The sequence below is a fragment of the Canis lupus genome, chromosome 23 (assembly GCF_048164855.1).
Source record: "Canis lupus baileyi chromosome 23, mCanLup2.hap1, whole genome shotgun sequence".
In the NCBI taxonomy this organism is placed as follows: Eukaryota; Metazoa; Chordata; class Mammalia; order Carnivora; family Canidae; genus Canis; species Canis lupus.
This window is the reverse complement of record NC_132860.1, coordinates 10,409,071-10,427,869: the sequence shown is the minus strand read 5'-3', so window position 1 is coordinate 10,427,869 and position 18,799 is coordinate 10,409,071. Positions and strand designations below refer to the sequence as shown.

General features: G+C 42.9%; 1 protein-coding gene and 1 long non-coding RNA gene across 2 annotated transcripts in view; both read right to left on the bottom strand.

The window, feature by feature from the left end:
- LOC140614718 (uncharacterized) overlaps window positions 1-9,564 on the bottom strand; it is a 46,700-nt gene extending 37,136 nt beyond the window's left edge. The window contains exons 1-2 of the long non-coding RNA XR_012015502.1: window positions 9,245-9,564; window positions 3,356-3,438 (exon numbers count right to left, since the gene is read on the bottom strand). This is a non-coding gene — a long non-coding RNA (uncharacterized lncRNA). The remainder of the gene's footprint in view (window positions 1-3,355; window positions 3,439-9,244) is intronic.
- SERGEF (secretion regulating guanine nucleotide exchange factor) overlaps window positions 1-18,799 on the bottom strand; it is a 220,343-nt gene that overhangs the window by 59,316 nt on the left and 142,228 nt on the right.

Genomic DNA, 18,799 nt, shown 5'->3' with positions numbered 1-18,799 from the left:
GCACGGCTTCCTCGAAGCTGATGACGTCCAAGGTGACTGTGCCGGACACGGAGGAGGAAGGTGTGACTGTGAAGGTGGGACAGGCACCTCCAGAGAAGCTGGACAGTCTCCTCCCCACCCTCACTCTGACCCCCCACTCTTAAGCTGAAAGGATAAAGGGACACTTGAGGCAGACACCACATTTTTAAACCTTAGGCAGCATCAAGCTAAAAATAGAGCCGTGAGTCAAGTGTCTATTACTGAGTCCTCTGCCTCTGCACTCTGGAAACCAGACCGTTTCACTCTTCATCAACCCCACCATTCCAAGGCACTCGTTGCCACAGCTTGGAGATGCGGGGAAGTAGCGTTACTGAGAGTCTAATGAGCACCTGCTATCGTGCTGGGCCCTTTGCGATCTCCTCTGAGCTGCGTGATGACCGTGTGAGGCAGGTCTTATCACTCCCATTTTATAGATGAGGATACCGAGGCCCAGGCTGGCAAGAGGACTTGCTCAGGGTCACTCAGCTTGTAAGTGGTGATGCTGGGAATAGAACCCAGGTGAGTCTGGGTCCAGAACTCATGTTCTTTCAAATACACATGCCTGCTACATTTCAAAGAAAGAAGGCGAGCTTCACGTAAGGCCTATTGACTGACAGAAGCAACAGTGCTATCCAATTTACCTTAGGACTCTGGGAAGGATGCAGCAAAGCAGCCATTTAAATGATTCACTCCTGTGACTGACAAGAAGACTCTTCTTAGTTATAGCTTTGGCAGCTGCTAAATCTGCGTGGCCACCCCACCCCCTCCAGCTGGCTTGGGGAGGTGGAATTATTTATATAAGAATTTCAGTGGCCTCCTGCCTCAAAGCATGATTATCAGAGACTTTTAAGTGATAAGAATGCCAGAAGTCACAATAAAGGACAAGGGGAGTCAGGGTCGGGGAAAATAACAGGAGAGGATTTTCTAAAAAGCAGAGCCATTGGTACAAACACAATAGAATAACTTCCAAAGTTTACGAAAACACTTTCTTAGCAATTTCTCCATCCAATGCTCATAACATCCTGGGAGGTAAATTTTAGACTCTCCATTTTATAGGTGATGAAAATGTGGTTCCAAAATGTTAAGGTCAAAAGTCCAAGGTCAGACAGAGGCTGAGACAAGAACCTACGACTCCTAATTCCCATCCAGGGCTTCCCCCAACCCACCCACTCCTTAAAGCTGTGAAGACAGAAATTTGTGAGGCCTATAAAAGAAAAGGCCTATAGACTTGCTCCTCCGAATGACAGGACCAGCAAGGGTCAGGACCAGAGAGAAGCAGCATAATGTCTAGGCTTTGGAATCAGAACCTTTTTTTTTCAAATCCCACCTTAGATATCTACTAATTGTGTGGCCCTGGGCAAGTCACTTGATCTCTCTGCTTGACTTCCTCACTTGTGTTTTTTAAGATTTATTTGAGAGAGAGAGAGAGAGTGAGTCAGGGGACAGGAAAAGGGAGAGATTATTCAAGCAGATTCCCTGCTGGGCACAGAGCCTGATGCAGGGCTCAATCTCATGACCTTGAGGATCACAACCTGAGCCAAAAACCAAGAGCTGGATGCTCAACCAACTGAGCCACCCAGGTGCCCCTTAACCTCCTCACTTGTACAACATAGCTGATAATAGTACCTACCTTACATAGTTATGGTATCAATTAAATTGAAAAGAAAATCAAACAATATATGCCCAGTGCCTGGCACCAAGAGGTGATTGTCACTGTTTTTATCATCATGCTTAAGGAGGGTGCTCAGCACACTGCTTGGCACCAGGAGATGCTCAGTAAATCCTGTCTCCTCTGCTTCCCCATGCCCCCACACCTCTCAGGGCAGAAACTCTCCATCCATTACCTGCAGACCTGTTGAGAGGAGGTCTAGGGTTGGAAATCGGGAGAACAGACGGTGCTTCTTCCCGGGCAGCCTGACTGGGCTGGCCTTGTTTTCTGGGGCAGTGAGCTGCTACATGAAATCATTAATCATACTTCGTGCTATGTGCTTTCAGGTCACTCCCCAGAAATTAGCAATCACATCGTGGATTTTCCTCAAGGAGACACACCCCTCACATGTATGGGCTCCTACCCAGGACCAAACCCTCACAATGGCTTCTTGACATCTAAGGAGAAAGTCTTGAAGGTGGGGTACAACCTTGCAAAACACGGCCAGGAAAGCAGTCTCTGCCCAGGGTCAAACTACTACAGCAGCAGGAATAATCACAGAATGGTCACATCGGTGTAACATTATCAAAGGCATGGCAAAACTATACCCTAGAGCAGGGCCACTTAGCAAAAACACTATCCATATAGACACAAAGAAGAAAAAACTACTTAGGTAGTCCTGCTTCACTAATCTTTCTCTACAGAAACTCCCTGACCTCTCTGAAGAGTTAAAAGTCTTCATCCCAATCTCCTACCAGGTAGTTCTATTTGGATGTTCCACAGGCATCTCACACTCGGTTATGTTCAAAAATAAATTCATCACCTTGCCTATAGCCTACTCTTTCCTCTCTCCATGTATTTGCCTTCTTAGTCAATGATGGCTCATCCACCCAGGCTACCAAGCAGATCACTGGACACCATCTGTGATCCTGTCCGTTCTTCTCCTTCCCTTCTCAACCCTGTTCATGCCATGTCATTGAAATCCCAATAAGGTGAGCTTGGTCTTTCAAATCTCTCCTTACTTTCTATCTCAGTTGCCGTGACTTATTTCAGATCCTCATCGCCCATCCCTTAAGGTAATGAATGCTTTGGCTTCTCCACTCATCTCTCTCTTCCAGACCCTCCTTCCTTCAATTCAGCCATCCTCCAGTTCCAGAATGATTTAAAATACAATTTGGATCAAGCGATGGTCAGTTTTATGTGGCATGTGTACCCAATTATTCAATCAAACACTAATCTAAGGTGTTGCCGTAAAAATATTCTGTAGATGTGATTAACATCTATAATGAATTGACTTTATGGAGAAATTATTCTGGATAACATGGGTGGCCCTGATCCAATCAGCTGAAAGGCCTTGAGACCCCTTTTACAGTCTGTCTTCAGGACAGCTCCATTGCTTGTACCACTGACAGCTTAAAGGCAACAGAGCCATCAAGTTTGTCTTTTACCCTCTGCCCACATCTCCACTGCCGTGGCTGGAGACCTCACTGCAGCTGACCAGGAATCATCTAGGCAGTCAACACCCAAGACTCAGAATTTCTATTAGGCCTGCTCTTACATTTATACCCAGTTAAATGTTACTTTGTTGGCTTCAGCTCATATCTCCATCCTTGCTTTGTTTCTGATTTTGTCATTCTTTGCATATATAAACCCTCCCAGTTTTCTCATATCTCAGAAAGTGGAACACACTCATTCTTCTTTGTCTTCTTGGGGACAGTCTGAGGCTGGAAACCTTGGCAGCCAGAAGAGATCCCTTTGCAGCTCTTATCAATCTAATGAATAATTTGGGAGAATATCAATAATTATGAATCCTCCACATTGGATATCTAGCCCTTTACAATGTAGAATACACTCAGGACAATGCTCTTCTTCTTGAGCAAGTTATTTAACCTCTCTTTGCTTTAGTTTCCCCATCTGTGAACCAAGCATAATAGTACCTACCTTATGTTTAATGTAAAGAACCAATTAATAATGCATATAAAACGTATAAAACCATGCATGGTCCATGGGAAGGACCAACAATGTCAGCTATTACCGTTATTTTGGTCAATAAATATTCAAGAGTTGGTAATTTACTGTGTTGGCTTATTTTTCCCTTACCTTCCCCCAAACCTGAATTACTGAGGTCTTTGCCTTCTTTTTCAAACTGCAGTTGAATTCATATAGCAACACCCGAAAGGGCCTCAAAACTTGGGGAATGAAAGGAAATAGGTCTAATTTCTATACTGTAGTGGGCCACACATGCTAACAACCTGTGAGCTATTGTCGGGGAGGGAAATGGAGGACATGATGTGTCTAGTGGGGATGAGCAGCAGAAATTACCCAGAAGTGAACCGAGTCAAGGGCTTCCATGCCATGGCTGCCAGGTCACAGTGACAAGAGTGAGACCTTTGGAGCTCACCTCAAGTGTTGCTAATGCTCTGTCTCCAAAGAGGTGTGGTGATGCCAACTGGAGTCAACACTTGGGGGCTGTCATCCTGGGCTTAGCCTCTGACTTGCTGTGTGATTTGGGGCAAATCATTTCCCCATTCAGGCCATCATTTCCTCTTTGGGGGGGATTAGAGCAGCTAAACTTCTGCTTCCCTCTCTCAAGAAGGCAGGTCCCTCCCACAGTAGAAGCCCATAAACATTTGGCTACCCACTCCATTTGGCAAAGTTAAGTTTTTAAAATGCGTTTGTCCAAGAGTCTCTATGATTTTACTTGTTGTTTTTTGGTTTTTGTTGTTTTTGTATGCCTTCTGCTGTGTATTGGCATTTGTTGAATTTTTTTGCAAGTCAGTTCCCAACCAATTGAAATAAATTCTCTTCATATGCAGAATTTATCTAAGAGGTGCTTCCTGAATAAAACGAACAGGCTCACAAAACTCTCAAAATCCACCATCACAAAGGCCAAGATGCAGAAGCTTCAGCTCTGGATGGCTTACCTTCCATCAACTCATAGCCTGCCTTGTAGTCTCTGGGCTACTCTGGGGCCACTTCCTCTGCTCTTTGCAGCTGTGGGCTACCAAGGAGAGCTAGGAACTTCCCACTAACTAGGGCAGACCGAGTCTTTCACCTCTACTTTCATCTCTACTCCCTTCTAAAGCCACATTATAAGGACTGGAAAGAACTAAAGAAAGTATAAATCTACCTAGGAAAGGAGAATAGGAGAGACAACAGCAGACAAGATAGCACAACATATTCCAGATGAAGAAGGGATAGAAGAGGTAACTACTCAGAGTGAAGCAGGCTGCAGTCCAGTGCAGGCTGGAGGGGATAGTAAAACTAGAATCCACTTTTCTTGCACAACTCTGGAAAGCCTCAGGACTGAGAGGCACCAAGTGCCTTTGAAAGTGGGGTAAAGACAGAGCTGAACTCAGAGAGATTGGCTGAAAGCCTCTGTATGGGACAGTTAGGTTCTCAGATTTTTCCCAGCACACAGAACCAGGCAAGCTACTTCCTAAGGGAACACTAGATATTTATTCTCTGGAGAAACTAAACCAGGGAGGCCCTGAACTCAAGAAAAAACAGACACACTGCAGGTCTGGAGTGACAATAAGGATGAAACAAATAGTTTCAGTGACAATCTGTGTTATGAGTGATGGGACCCCAAGCCTCCATCCTCCATCCTGTTCCAGAAAGTCAACAGCCAGGCATAGATATGACAAGGCAAGAAATTAGAAAAAAAGCCCATAAATACTCATCTCGGGAGGTCCATGAATGAAAAAGCTTCCCTCACTCCTCTGCCCCACATCTTACACGAGGTCTACCTACGAGGCAGGGAGCCTTCTCCATGCAAACATAGCCTCACTTTGTGTCTCACTCCCAATATGAACAGACGGCTAAAGATGACCATGTTTCTAGAGAGGAAAACCTTTGCAACAGTCCAGGCCTCAGCACAAGACAGACTACACCTCACAGGAGCAGCAGGGCAGAGTTTTGTAAAGGAATCATTCACAGAGGCAGGGACAATATTTAGGGAAACCAACAGGGATAGTTTCACACCCCAGGACCACTGGTAAAGCTAGAGCTTCACCACCTCTAAGCCAGCAGAGGCAAGGGAAGGCTGTGTCTAGTGGAACCAGAGGGTGAAGTTATGGAGAGGGGAGAAGCTGGGAGAATAAATATGCTGACCTCACCTTTCTCCAGTCCTCAGATCTCCTGCTGTGCCTCTCATTAGCCGAATCCTACTAGAAGTCAGAAGGCAAGGGAGCCTGCTGATACAGGCCATGGAGCTCAGTCTCCTGGGAGGCACATGACAGGGTGTAAAGAGCACATCTGGGGGGCAAACAAACAACATCCAGCATAGTCTCCAATAGGTAGGACAAAACCCCAAACAAAGAAAAGAAAAAAGTAGAAGAAACGGAGACAAAGCCAAGAGCAAAAGAAAACATTTTTAAAACTCATTTATACTAGTACCTACTGAAAAATAATAGATGACAAAGCTACAATATGATCAAGGACAGAAAATTATTTTTTATTTTATTTATTAAAAATTTTTTTTATTGGAATTCAACTTGCCAACATATAGCATAACACCCAGTGCTCACCCCGTGAAGTGCCCCCCTAGAAAATTATTTTTTTAAAAAAAGGATTTCAGAAGAATAAAGAGTCCTTGAAAATTAAAAAAGAGAGCCAAAATAAAAATTCCATTATAAAGGCTGGAAAATCAAGTCAGCAAAATTCCCAGAAGGTGATGCAAAAAGTCAAAAGATTTCCAAGAGGAAAGAAAACCTAAGAAAATTAGAAGGAAAGTCCAGGAAATTCAATACACATCTAAGAAGTCCCAGAAAGTGAGAACTGAGACAAATAAGGAAAAAATTATCAAAAATGATTTCAAGAAAAATTTCCCAGAATTCAAGGGCATAAGCATCCACTAGAAGATTCAATGAGTACCAGGACAAGGAATAAAAGAACATCCACACCAAGGCACGTCATTGTAAAATTTCAAAACAATGAAGAGAAAGAGAAACTCCTAAAAATTTTAAAGAGAAAAAAAAAAAAAAAAAACCTGGTCACATACAAAGGAACAGAAATTAGAAAAAAAAAAATAGACTGCTCACTAGTAACACTAGAAGCTAGAGGACAATGGAAAAACCTCCAAAAATCAGAAGGAAAAGGATTTCCAACCTCGAATCCTACACACAGCTCAACTGTCAATCAAGTGTGAAAACATGTATTTTCAGAAATTCCAGGAATCAAAAAATTTACCTCTAACTACTCTTTCTCAGGGAGCTACTGGAACATGCATTCCACCAAAGAGACCAATCTCAAGAAGGAGGAAGACAGGGAACAGCAGATGAATCAGGATTTAACACAGGAGAGCAGTAAAGATCACTAACAGGGTAATGGCTGTGCAGGCCTGGTGTAAGCATTTCAGACAGAACCAGGGCTCTGGGGTGCAGTGGGGGTGGGGACACTGCTAACAGACTTGAAGTATTTGACCATATAAAAAGAGTATCAAGAGGCAAAGAAGGGGCACCTGGGTGGCTCAGTTGGCTGAGTATGGGTCTTAATTTTTGGTTCAGGTCATGATCTCAGGATCATGAGATCAAGGCCCACATCGGGCTCCGCACTTAGCACGGACTCTGAGCTTTCCATCCTCTGCTCCTCCCTCTGTTTGCATGTACTCCCACACACACTCTCTCTCTCTAAAATAAATAAATAAATCTTTTAAAAAGAGGTGAAGAGGTGTTTTACAGATATTTGGGGGCATTTGGGAAGAATTAGTGGTTAGTATACAGAAAAATCAAACAAAGGAGGGGGGGCGGGAAACAAGCAATTTTCTCCAAGAAAAAGAGAAAGTATAGCACAGAAGCTCTATCATGATATGTTACTTGGTTCAGCAGTGAGAACAGTATTTATACTCGTCTTAATAACAGACTAATGATTTTAGTACAGTGGAGGATGGAGGAAGAAGAAATGGAAGTGATGACGTAAGATAATTTTTATTTATATTAAGAAATCAATAAATATGAATTGTATGTATGTATGTATGTATGTATGTATGTATGTATTTATTTATTTTTTGAGAAGGGGAGAGAGATTGAGGAGGGAAAGAGGGAGAATCTTAAGCAGACTCCATGCTGAGCCCAACCTGGGGCTCGATCTCACCACCCTGAGATCATGACCTGAGCCAAAATCAAGAGTTGGACGTTCAACCAACAGAGCCACCCAGGTGCTCCTAAATTTTAATGTATATTTATAAATCAATAGACATAATTTGTTTTATTTAAAATTGATATCTTAAATGAGCATTTGATTTAGAAATACAGAGGTAGGGCGCCTGGGTGGCTCAGCGGTTGAGCGTCTGCCTTTGGCCCAGGGCGTGATCCTGGAGTCCTGGGATCAAGTCCAACATTGGGTTCCCTGCGTGGAGCCTGCTTTTCCCTCTGCCTGTGTCTCTGCCTCTCTCTCTGTGTCTCTCATGAATAAATAAATAAAATCTTAAAAAAAAAAAAAAAGAAATACAGAGGTAAATATCTGAAAAGAATTCAAAATGGCTGGTTCTGGGAATGGGTCTTGGGATGAGAAAAGGTGAGGCAGAAAGTGCCATTCTTCAAAAGACATGAACAGAAATCTCACAGAGGAAGACATAGACATGGCCAACATGCATATGAGAAAATGCTCTGCATCACTTGCCATCAGGGAAATACAAATCAAAACTACAATGAGATACCACCTCACACCGGTGAGAATGGGGAAAATTAACAAGGCAGGAAACCACAAATGTTGGAGAGGATGCGGAGAAAAGGGAACCCTCTTACACTGTTGGTGGGAATGTGAACTGGTGCAGCCACTCTGGAAAACTGTGTGGAGGTTCCTCAAACAGTTAAAAATATACCTGCCCTACGACCCAGCAATTGCACTGTTGGGGATTTACCCCAAAGATACAAATGCAATGAAACGCCGGGACACCTGCACCCCGATGTTTCTAGCAGCAATGGCCACGATAGCCAAACTGTGGAAGGAGCCTCGGTGTCCAACGAAAGATGAATGGATAAAGAAGATGTGGTTTATGTATATAATGGAATATTACTCAGCTATTAGAAATGACAAATACCCACCATTTGCTTCAACGTGGATGGAACTGGAGGGTATTATGCTGAGTGAAGTAAGTCAGTCGGAGAAGGACAAACATTATATGTTCTCATTCATTTGGGGAATATAAATAATAGTGAAAGGGAAAATAAGGGAAGGGAGAAGAAATGTGTGGGAAATATCAGAAAGGGAGACAGAACGTAAAGACTGCTAACTCTGGGAAACGAACTAGGGGTGGTAGAAGGGGAGGAGGGCGGGGGGTGGGAGTGAATGGGTGACGGGCACTGGGTGTTATTCTGTATGTTAGCAAATTAAACACCAATAAAATATATAAAAAAAAAAAAGAAAGTGCCATTCTTAAACCTTTCAATGCTTTTTTTTTTTAACTTTTTAACTATATGTGTGTGTATATATATATGTATACACACACACACACGTGCACACACTATTCTGTATTAAACAAAAAGTAATCTAATAAAAAAGCACACACTCCAGAGTCAGATAATCTGGTTCAAACAGTGCCACCCAGCACCACTCGTAAGATCTTAAGATGCTTACCTTTTCTGAGTCTCGTTTTTTTCATCTGCACAACAGGATTGCGTGTTACAGTGTAAGTAAGCTACAGGCACACGAATATGTAGGAGTATATGCCAGAGCTTAGTGAGACAGTGGATGTAAGAGCTTAGTCTGGCTCGTGCCACACGGTAAGTTCCCGGGGGAGGAGGGAGATCACTGGCACATGTGACGGTCACATCACCTTGGCTCCGTTTCAAGAGTGAAGACTAGACTCTCTGCTCCAATACAACTCAACCAGGCAATAAGCAAAGTGAGGGCATGGCCCATTACCTGTGTCCTCACAGCCCATCCACAGGACCTAGCCTCACACTGGACACATAGGAAGAGTATTTTCACTAGTCTATGTCTGTTGTCTGTGGCATTGACTTAAGAGGAGAGGAGCAAGATGACGAAGAGGGCCATATGGGAAGCAAGGCGAAACACCAGAAAGAGCCCTCAAGTGAGTCAGAACTAGACATACTGAGCACCTACTCTGTGCCAAGAGCTTTTCCATAAACCACACAATTCACTCCAGGGACAAGCATTTATAGAAGCGGTTATTATCTCAATCTTCAAAGAAGTAGAACCCACAGTTCAGAGAGAGTGGCAACTTGCACATGGTCACACAGACATTAAGCAGCAGAGCTGGAATTGGAAGTCATGGCCTCCTAACTCCAAGGCCTCAGGCTTCTTACACTATCTTACATCGCCTGGGGCAAATTTGGCAACTTTCCTGAGACTCCTTGTCGTCACCTGCACATAGGGACTGAGCCTCCCCTGAGAACCTCCAAGCAGCGGGGACAGTGAGAACAAGCAGGTGAGTCAGAGAGCCTTGGGCACTGTGAGCCGCGAGCACATGTAAGAGGCACTCCTGTCTGCACACACGCCACATGAGGGCTATGCAGCGAGCTTCCCATTCCTGTTAGTCTCTTGGCTCCCATGGGAAGAGGAAAGGACTAGCCTCGAGCTGGGCCTGGAGTTGCACCTAGGAGAGGGCGGAGTCCTGGCCAAGGAATCTGACGGGGATTCTGGAGCCTGATGCCTGGTATCATTGTGCTAAGGGCCAGGTCAGCAGCATCCTTCTTGTCTCAAGCAGAAAAGCACAAGCTTACTGAATTAATATCTTACAAAGCCACAAGATCAAACCCAGTTCCTCTGTGATTCTTCTGTTGAAATATATAGAAAATCAATCAAAGGAAGGGGAGGGGGGGAAACATGCAACTTTAACCCCAGGAAAAGAGAAAGTATAGCACAGCAGCTGTATCATGATACTGTGACTCTGCAAGATGAAGTCCCAGCCCCATAGCTCGTCACTCAAGGCCTTTGTGAGCTGGCTGCAGACACCCAGCAGTCTTATCTCCCTTTGCTCTGTTCCCCACCTGATCCCTTCTTTTCCCCCAATTTGCCATACCTTCTCCATGCTCTTGCTCATGCTGATCCCATTTGCTGGAATGCCTTTCTCCTTATTTAAGACCCACTTATACATGATCTCCTCTGAGAAGCATTCCCTTAATGCCATGTTAGGAGCAAGGCGTGACTTTATGGAAGAATAAAACCAAAAAGTGTCACAGCTGGAAGACACCCTGAAGATTATCTTACACAAGTCTCTTCTTTTATCCATAAAGAAACGGAGGTCCAGAGAAGGAAAGTGGCCAGCCCAGGGTGACAGCAGCTAGTCTTGCACTCCAGTCCCATGGCCCAGGGCTCTTTCTACTACATGATGCAGCCTCTTAATGAATCAATAAATCCATGAATGGCCAAATGGGCAAACAGAGCATTGACAAAGGCCTGCCCAGAGAGAGCACTTTGGAATGAGTAGTCACAGCTGTTCTGTGTTAAGGGCTTTTGGTGCACCCAGGAGGAAGAGGGATTCCAGAGAGAGAAGAGGCAGCAGGGACAACAGCCACAGGGTAGGAGGGTGCTAAGGGGCAACACTGTGAAGTGCCACTTCTTAGTGCCACCCAGACTCTGGAAGCTTGCTCCTAAGGAAGGACAGAGTGGGCCCACAGGCCAGACTTCTTGGTCATTGTAAAGCTGCTCCATGCTGCCCATGGTCCCCTAGGTATTATGCTCTGAGGAGAGACAACGAGGCAGGGGCTGGCCTCTGGCCCTGCAGACAGATGCTATCGGCAGTAGCTCTGCTGTTGCTTCTTCCTGGCTTCCAAAGTCACATGCACGCTATAAGATTATCTGGTGCTGCCTGCTATGCTAATTAAGCCAAAGCTCGACCCCTTCAGGGAGGTAGCAGGATGAGGGGAAAGTGCAGACCTCAGAGTCAAGGGGTGTTAGTCTGAATCCCAGGCTCCAGCTCTTTGAGTTCCCAGTTTCCCGTCTGACAATCAGGGATAATTCTCATCTGTCCACGCTGATGGTGCATGAAATGAAACGATATACGCCAAGTGCTCAGAATGGTGCCAGCACACAGTAGGCACCCAACTACTATCCATTCTCTTTTCTCTGCAAAAAGGCATTATCTATTTTTTTTCAAAGCCTTTTATCTTCTGCTATAATTGTCAACTTCTGGAGTGTCTTCCTAAATAACCCATAATGGCTCCACACTGTCTATACAATAAAGTCAATGCCCCTCAGCATGCCGTTGGAGACCTGGCCCTAGCTGACCCGCAGCTGTTCTGATGGTTGGCCACTGTCCTTCAACCATGATTCACTCTTTAAAGCCTTCCTTCCCTTTGCTCAGGTTGGCCCCTCAGCACACAAGGCTCTTCACGCTTCTTCCGCTCAAAAGCTACCTCTTCTATGAGGATTTCCAAAATTAATCATTTCTCCTTTTCAACCTTTTCTTCTAATTCCTATCACTCTCTGCTTGGGATTCATACAGAGTTTATGGAGTACATTTTTTTTTAAGATTTTATTTATTTGAGAGAGAGAGAGAGAGAGAGAGAGAGAGCATGTGAGCACAGCGGGGGGAGGGGCAGAGAAGCAGACGCTCTACTGAGCAGGGAGCCAGATGTGGGGGTTGATCCCAGGAGCCTGGGATCACCACCCAAGCCAAAGGCAGACACTTAACCAACTGAGTCACCTGAGTGCCCCAGTGTTTATTAAGTACATATTATGTGCCAGACTTAATTCATAGGTCTCTTTCCCACTAAATGTGAGCTCCTTGACACAGGGCAACAAGCACTGGCTATATTCCTCTGCAGCACCCAGAATGCCACATGGCATACTGTCAGCCACTAATATGGCCTGAAGGGAAGGAATGAGGATAATACTGTATGTGACTGTCAGTATTTAACAAATGTGTAGCACCCCTGCATGCAAGGCAGGCAGAGACAATTCAGACTATTAAGAGGCACAACACATAAAAAGTACTCTGGGTACCATATACCATCCCATAGGAATTCCATCCATACTGGTGGTGGGGAAGAGAAGGGAACCTTGGTATAGTTAAGATCATAGAAACAGTCCCAAGGAAAGATTCTGCTGGCTTGGACTAAGCAGTAGTAGTAGAAACAGAGCAGAGTGGATGTTCTCAGGATATGTTTAGAGGTAAAGTCAGCAAGACTTAGGGATTCTATGAGAAGATGAATGAGGAAAGGAGAGGAATCAATGTGGACTCCTAGATTTTTGGCTTCAATGACTGGGTCGATGGTGATGCCTATATACCAATTAAAAGACCCAGTAGAGATGGTCTTGAAAAAAACAAATAAAAGTTCTATTCTGGGCACATTACATTGGAGATACCTATTTAAAATTAATGTGGAGATGTCAAATGGGGACCTGGATATATGATCTGTTCAGAGGAGAGGTCAGAGCTGAACATAAAAATTGGGAAATAATCAGCATACAAAGTTTTTTAAATCATGGGACTAAATGTGGTTGACTGGAAAACCAGCAGAGAGAGAAAAGATGGGAGACCAACACAGAGCCCCAGAGTGCTCGGACCTTGAGCTTTTGGGCAGAGAGATGGAGCCCATGAAGGAGACTAAGGAGAAGCAGCCAATGAAACGGAGGAACCAGGAGAGCAGGGTGTCATGAACACCAAGAAAACTGTTTCAAGAAGGAAGATGAGTAGGTTCTAGAGGACTGTGGTACAATATTGTGCCTACAGATAACAATACCATTTTGTACACTTAAAAATCTTTATGAGAAGAAACCTCATTAAATGACACCACCATTAATAAATTTTTTTTTAAGTGCAAAGCAGTTTGTGGACATGAGGTCAGACTTGAGTGTTGCAGCAGAACTTTAGAAACATTTCTCATATGGGGATCCTCAGGCCCAGAGAGGGAAAGTGACTGCCAAGATCACATAGAGAGCAGATGGCAGACAAAGCTGGGACCAGACCCCAGCCCTTCCACTGGGGAAGGTGGCTTCTAGCTCACTCTACCTCTCTGTAGTTTTTACCTTGAGTTCACCTTTGTTATATTTACCTTTGCAAGGCCCCAAGCCTCATATTTATAAACAAGTACAGCAGGTCACGACTGTGGTTTCTGCTACTAGAAGCAACCCTAAGAGGATCAGAGAGCATTGTGCTAAAATGTGGTAAACAAATCTTGTGCCCAAAAAGGCTGGCATGAAAGAGTAATTAGCAAGTATGTGAGCCTCCTTGACAGCCTGAAATGCTCACCTGTGGTCTCATATAGAATGATGCCTGTGGAGTGATACTACCATTGCTTCTTTGGGAATAATAGCGAAAAAAAATCCACCTTTATTGAAAGCTAAAAAGGCATACCTTGTAATGTGAGGCCATGCCTTGAAAACAAATGACTCAACAGAAATGTGATTTAAACAATAACCAGTGGTCTGTAAAAACATCTCTGTATTAATTGTGAAACATCTCTCCCAAATGCCAAAGATCTTATCGCGTTTCTGGCCTGATAGAGAAGAAAGTGCGGTGCCCCAGGCAGCCAGGTGCCCTAGGCAGTGGCAATGAATATATCTCACTCCAGAGATGAGCAAAGCATGATCTGGGATAGTACACTGAGAACCCACAGAACCAAAGGGCTGCTCTGCCTCAACAAACAGCCCAGGAGGTCATAGCCACCCGGGAAAGTACCTTGAGAATCAGCCACCAGCTTTAGACTGAACAGCATGAGGTGGACCTAAGGTCTACTCCCAGCTCTGCCACTGACTAGCTGGAAATCTTGGGTCAGTCACTGCCTCTCTTTATGCCTTAGGGCTGCTCTGGGAGCAATGGGATCCAGAAGGGCAGCCAAAGAAAGGGAATTCAATAAATAGTGTTCAAAGCATATTGGGTAGCCATCGGAAAAAAATGAAGTTGAATCCACACTTGACACTCTATACCAACATAAGTTCCAAATGGACCAGAGACTTACATGTTAAACAAACAAACATAAAAAGTACCAGAGTAAAATATGAGGAAAGTCTTTTATACCCCGAAATAGGGAGGGCTTCTCTAACTCAAAATCCAGAAGCCATACAGGAAAACACTGATACGTTTCATCTATAGAGAAAGAGAAAGTTGCATAGCAAAATCAGGACCAAACAAAAACACCAAAAGCAGAAACAAAAAAAGTTGAGAAAATACATTTATAGTCTGAACCACAAAGGCCTACTTTTCCCAATCCATAAAAAACTCCTAGAATTTTTTTTAAGAGATTTTATTTATTTGAGAAAGGGGTGGGGGTGGGGAAAGTGAGTGGGGGGAAGGGGCAGAGAGAGAGGGAGAAGCAGATTCCCCACTGAGCAGGGAGCCTGAAGTAGGGCTCAATCCCAGGACCCTGAGATCATGACATGAATTGAAGGCAGATGCTTAACCAACTGAGCTACCCAGGCGTCCTGCTCCTAGAAATTTATTAGAAAAAGACCAACAATCTAACTAGAAGAAAGGGCAAAGGATACTGAGGCAGGCCAGACAATATTGTCCCAAAGTCCTAATTCCTGGAGCCTGTGAGTGTTACATGACATGGCAAAGAAGAACTGAGGTGGTAGATGAAATTAAATTTGTTAATTAGCTGACTTTAAGATAGGGAGATTATGTTGGATTTTCCAGGGCAGGAGGGGGGCCTAAAGGAATCCTGTGGAAAGTCAGCATCAGAGTGATGTGATGCAAGATTGATTCAACCAGCCACTGCTTTGAAGATGGCAGAGGTCACAGTCAAGAAACACAGGTGGCCTCCAGAAGCTGAAAGAGGCAAGAAAACACTCTCCCTATAGACCTCAGGAAAAAAAAAAAAATGCAGCCTGCTGACACCCTGATTTTAGCCCAGTGAGACCCATTTCGGACTTTTCACCTTGAACTGTACAATAACTCATTTGTGTTGTTTAAAGCCACTAATTTTCTGGTAATCTGTTATTGTAGCCATGAAAAACTAATAAGTTATGGAGAAACCCTTCATAAATACAGGGGTGCCTGGGTGGCTCCATCAGTAAAGCATCCAACTTTTCGTTTTAGCTCAGGTTCTGATCTCAAGGTTGTGAGATAGAGCCCCGCATCAGGTTCCATGCTCAGTGGCGGTCTGCCTGAGATTCTCTCCCTCTCCTTCCTCTTCTGCTCTTCTCCCTGCTTGTGCACATACATACTCTCTCAAATAAATAAAAATTTAAAAAAGGAAAAAATACAAAGAGCTCCTATTGAATATACAAAAAGGTGCTCAATTTTCATTCACAACTACAAATAGAGGGATTAGAAAGGCCACAATCATCTTAAAGAAGAACAGCGTTGGAAGACTTAATACCAGATACCAGAATTTATTATAAAGCTGCAATCAAGGTGGTTTGGTACTAGAATGCACATAGAAAAATAACTAACGAAAGAGAAGAGAGAGTCCAAAAACAAATTTACACATATATAGTCCCTTGATTTACAACAAAGGAGCCTCTGAAATTCAATGGAGAAAGGACAAACTTTTCAGTAGAAGGTTTTAGAGCAATGTTTTGTTGCTTTTTTATATTGATTCAAAATGGATTGTAAGCCTAAAATGTAAAAGGCAAAATAATAAAGTTTCAAGTTGAACACAAAGGAGAATATTTTCATTTCATGACCTTGGAGCAATCAAAAATGTTTTAAAGAGGACACAAATACCTCAAACTATTAAATAAAAGATTAATAAATTGGACTTCATTAGAGTTAAGGATATCTGTGCACAAAAGACACCATTAAGAGAGCAAAAGAGCAGGCCACTGACTGGGAAAAGATGTTCACACACTATATATATATGTGTGTGTGTATATATATATGTATATACTATGGTATATATATACCATATATGTATATATGTATAAGTTAGTTCACGCTATATATGTGTGTGTACACACACACACACACACACACACACACACACAGAGAAAAGGTCTTGGATCCATCAGATAAAGGATGCCTGTAAACCATTAAGAAAAACATAGACAAAACCCACTTGAGAGTGCGCTTAATTAAGTCTTTGCACTTGACAGAAGAAGCTACCTAAGTGGCCTGTAAGTATATGAAATGGTGCTCTGTATTATTGGTTATAAGAAAAATGTAAACTAAAATGACAGTGAGGTTCCACACTACTTACCCCACAGGATAGCCTCAATCAGCAAGACTGAAAATACCTGGCAAGGATATGGCACAGTTGGAACTCCCGTATATTGCTGATGGGCAATATATATAATTGGCCCTACTACTTCGGAAAACTGTTTATCTGCTCATGCTAAGGATATGATCCAGAAATCATACTCTCAGTTACACACGGAAGAGAAATCAATGTGTATTTTCACCAAAAGGCAGGTATAAGAATTTTGAGAGCAGCCTTACTCATAATCCTCCAACTAGAAGCAATCCAAATCTTCAACAGTGAAATGGACATATAAGTTGTGGTACATTCATCCAGTGGGCTATTACTGACCAATAAAAAAAGAACTTCCACTGTATATGAAATACATGATTCTTAGAGACACAATGTGTTCAATAAAGAAGCTGAACACAAAAGAGTACAAAGTGCATAACACCCTTTACATGAAGTTCAACCACATGCAAAACTCATTTCTGGAGACAGAAGTTAGAAGAGCAGTTAACTCTAGGGCTAGGGTATTAACTGAGAGGAGATATCTTCTGGGGTGCTTGAAACATCCTGTATCTTGTACTGGGTGGTGGTTTCCTAGGTATATACATATATAAACATTCATCAAACTGAACCTTTAAGATCTGTACACTTTACTGTATATATATTGTACTTCAATTTAAAAAAAATAAGACAAAAACCACCTTAGTTTTTCACCTATTAGATCATTGAAAATCTAGAAGTTTCTTAAATTCTTAGGGAGGCTGCAGAAACAGGCACTCATATATTGCTAGTGGGAGTGAAAAATGGTATAATTCCTATGAAGGCAAATCTGTCTATGAAGGCAATTCCTCTTGCAAAACTGACATACTTACTCTTTGATACAGTAATTTCACTTCTAGGGATTTGTTCTTCAACATCTCACAAATGAAATGACATATATACACAAGGTTATTCACTACATCATTACCTTTAATAGCAAAATACCAGAGATGATCTACATGTCCATCACAAGGGCACGGGTTAAATAAATCATGGAACATAGGTATATTGTAATACTATGTACCTATAATAACTAACTAGGAAGGCTTTTATACTGATATGTAAAGATTTCCCAGATAAATTGCTGAAAGAAAAAGACACTACAAAATGTACATAATATAGTGCCATTTATGTGAAAGGAGGGATAAAAATATATCTTAGCGTTTACTTAATATATGCAAAAAGGAACTAGAGACACACAGAACAACAGACATTAGCTGCACATGTGGTACAAGGGTTTTTGGATGTTGGACAAATGGGGGACAGGGTAGAAGGGAAGTTTTTCATTTTAAATCTTATGCCTTTTAAGTTTGAATCACGTGCATATATTAATTGTTCAAAAATTAAATAAGTAAATTAATTATTTTAAGAGGTAAAGGACAATGAGAGGGGAAACCACCTCAAAGGGGTAGTTTTACAAAATGATGTCATCAACTCCACAATTCTATCTGGTAATTATACAGAGAACTGCTGAATCTGAAGCAGAAACATTTAGGCTAGAAGACAGAAGAAGTTGCTAACATGAAGGGGAACGAAGTATTGAAATGAAGAGATGAGATCATCTTATCTGGTGGCCTTAAGAACAGGCTGGACTGTCACTGGAAGTGACAGCATGGAAGGCAGCGTGAGGACCACAGGCTCCGAAGTTAGAGGCCTGGGTTAAAGACCTGACACACTGATTCCTCCTAACAAACTGCTCAGCCGATGCTTCAGCTTCCCTCATCTAGAAAATGGAGTTAACAACAGCACCAATCAGCGATTTGCTCTGAGGATTAAATGAGATAATATAAAGCATTTATGCTTTGCCAATCACACTGAGCATAGGACCATACAAGTTTATACTTGCCCCTAAGCTCTCTGCAAGGCCCTGGGGTTTGGAGGTATTACCTCTCAGAGGAACAACCAGTGTCAAAAAAGATTTAGTTTTCACTATTAAATTCCTATATGACCCTGTCTGACGGGTTTCAAGCCAAGGTCAGATGCTATACCACACGTATTATAAAGGTATAAAGGTTCAGTAATTGGAAATCATCACAAAACGAAGGGGGTTAAAAGA